Below are 3,644 nucleotides of genomic sequence, written 5' to 3' on the forward strand. Positions count from 1 at the left end.
TTAAATGGAAATGAAAATAACCAAATCGAATCGAAAATAATCAAATCGAATCGAAAATAATCAAATCGAATCGGAAATAATGGAATCGAAACCAAAATAATCAAATCGATATGAAAATAATCGAATCGAAAATAATCAAATCGAAACCAAAATAATCGAATCGAAATGAAAAAAATCAAGTAGAAGCGAAAATGATTAAATCGAATCGAAAATAATCTAATCGAAATAAAAATAATCAAATCGAAACGAAAATAATCAAATAGAAACGAAAATAATTGAATCAAAAAGAAGCGAATTGAATTGAATCGAAAAAAATCAAATCGAATCGAAAATAATCAAATCGAAATGAGAAAAATCAAATCGAATCAAAAATAATTGAATCGAATCTAAAACAAATCTAACTGAAAATAATCAAATTGAATCGAAAAAATTCGAATAGAAAAGAAACGAATTGAATCGAATCGAAAAAATCAAATCGAATAGAAAATAATCAAATCGAAACGAAAATAATCAATTGAAATGAAAATAATCGAATCGAAACCAAAATATTCAAATCCACATGAAAATAATTGATCGAATCGAAAATAAGTCGAATAGAAAATAATCGAATCGAAATGAAAATAATCAATCGAAACGAAAATCGAATCAAATTAAAAATAATCAAATCGAAACGAATATAATCTAATTGAATAGAAAATAATCAAATCGAAACGAAAATAACCGAATCGAAATTAAAATAATTGAATCGAAACGAAAATAATCAAAACGACAATGATCGAATTGAAACGAAAAAAAATCAAATTGAAACACAAAAATAATCGAATCGAAAAGAAAAAAATCCAATCGAATAGCATCGAATCGAAAAAATCGATTCGAATTGAATCGAAAATATCGAATCGAAACGAAAATAAATGAATCAAAACAATAATGATTGAATCGAAACGAAAATAAATGAATCGAAACGAAAAAATCATGTAGAAGCGAAAAAAATCAAATCAAAAATAATCAAATCGAAAATAATCAAATAGAAATGAAAATAATCGAATCGAGATGAGAAAAGTCAAATCGAAATGAAAATAATCGAATCGAAACGAAAATAATCGAATCGAAAAGAAAATAAACGGATCGAATCGAAAAAATTCGAATTGAAAAGAAACGAATTGAATCGACATGAAAATAATCGAATCGGATAGAAAATAATCGAATCGAAACGTAAAAATTCGAATCGAAAAGAAACGAATTAAATCGACATGAAAATAATCAAATCGAATAGAAAATAATCGAATCGAAACAAAAATAATGAATCGAAACGAGAAAAATCGAATTGAAAAGAAAATAATCGGATCGAATCGAAAAAATTCGAATACAAAAGAAACAAATTGAATCGACATGAAAATAATCGAATCGAATAGAAAATAATCGAATCAAAACGAAAATAATCAATCGATACAAAAATAATCGAATTGAAACCAAAATAATCAAATCCACATGAAAATAATCGAATCGAATCAAAAATAATCAAATCGAAACTAAAATAATCAAATCGAATCGAAAATAATCAAATCGAATAGGAAATAATCGAATCGAAATGAAAAAAATCAAGTGGAAGCGAAAATAATCGAGTTGAAACCAAAATAATTAAATCGACATGAAAATAATCGAATCGAAATAATAAAATAGAAACGAAAATAATCGAGTCGCAACCAAAATAATCGAATCGACATGAAAATAATCGAATCGAAACGAAAATAATCGGATGGAATAAAAAGAATAGAATCTAAACAAAAATAATCAAATCGAAATAAAAAAAAGGAATCGAATCGAATCTAAGAAAATCAAATCTCATCGAATCAATAGAAACCGAATGGAATGGAATCGAATCGAATCGAAAAAAATCGAATCGAAATGAAAATAATCGAATCGAAATGAAGATAATCGAGTTGAATAAAAACATAATCGAAACGAAAATAATCGAATCGAAACAAAAAATCGCATCAAAACGAAAATAATCGAAACCAAAATAATCACACAACATGAAAATAATCGAATTGAATCGAAAATAATCACATCGAAACGAAAATAATCAGATAGAATCAAAAGTAATCAAATTGAAACCAAAATAATCGAATCAAATCAACAATAATCGAGTCGAATCGAAAATAATCGAATCGAAATGAAAATAATCGAATCGAATCGAAAATAATTGAATCGAAATGTAAATAATCAAATCGAAGTGAAAATAAACGAATCGATTTAAAAATTCGAATGGAAACGAAAATAATCGAATCGAATCAAAAACAATCGAGTTGAAACGAAAATAATTGAGTTGAAACAAAAATAATCCAATCGAAATGAAAATCGAATCAAAACGAAAATAATCGAATGGAATAAAAAGAATACAGTCAAAAGAAAAATAATCAAATCGAAATGAAAAAAATGGAATGGAATCGAATCGAATTGAAGAAAATCAAATCGCATCGAATTGATAAATATCGAATGGAATGGAACTGAATCGAAACGAAAATAATCGAATCAAAACGAAGATAATCGAATCGAATAAAAACATAATCGAAACGAAAATAATCAATCGAAATGAAAATCAAATCGAAGCCAAAATAATCAAATCCACATGAAAAAAATCAAATCGAATCGAAAATAATCAAATCGAAACTAAAATCATATCGACATGAAAAAAATCAAATCGAATTGAAAATAATCAAATCGAAACTAAAATCAAATTGACATGAAAAAAATCAAATCGAATTGAAAATAATCAATTCGAAACAAAAATAATCAAATTGAATCAAAAATAATCAAATCGAATCGAAAATAATCAATCGAAACGAAAATAATAGAAACGAAACCAAAATAATCAAATCGACATGAAAATAATGGAATCGAATCGAAAGTAATCAAATAGTAACTAAAATAATCGAATAGAATAGAAAATGATGAAATCGAAACGAAAATAATCGAAATGAAAATCAAATCGAAAACAAAATATTCAAATCGACATGAAAAAAATCAAATCGAATAGAAAATAATCGAATCAAACAAAAATAATGAATCAAAACGAGAAAAATCGAATCGAAAAGAAAATAATCGGATCGAATCGAAAAAATTCGAATTGAAAAGAAACGAATTGAATCGACATGAAAATAATCGAATCGAATAGAAAATAATCAAATTGAAACGAAAATAATCAAGTAGAAATGAAAATAATCGAATCGAAAAGAAACAAATTGAATTGAACCGAAAAAAATCAAATCGAATTGAAAATAATCAAATCGAAATGAGAAAAATCGAATCGAATCAAAAATAATTGAATCGAATCTAAAATAAACAAATCTAACTGAAAATAATCAAATCGAATCGAAAAAATTCGAATAGAAAAGAAACGAATTGAATCGACATGAAAATAATCGAATCGAATAGAAAATAATCAAATCGAAACGAAGATAATCAATCGATACAAAAATAATCGAATCGAAACCAAAATAATCAAATCCACATGAAAATAATCGAATCGAATCGAAAATAATCAAATCGAAACTAAAATAATCAAATCGAATCGAAAATAATCAAATTGAATAGGAAATAATAGAATCGAAATGAAAAAAATCAAGTAGAAGCGAAAATAATCG

The sequence above is a fragment of the Vulpes vulpes genome, unplaced genomic scaffold (genome assembly GCF_048418805.1).
Source record: "Vulpes vulpes isolate BD-2025 unplaced genomic scaffold, VulVul3 Bu000000642, whole genome shotgun sequence".
Taxonomy (NCBI): domain Eukaryota; kingdom Metazoa; phylum Chordata; class Mammalia; order Carnivora; family Canidae; genus Vulpes; species Vulpes vulpes.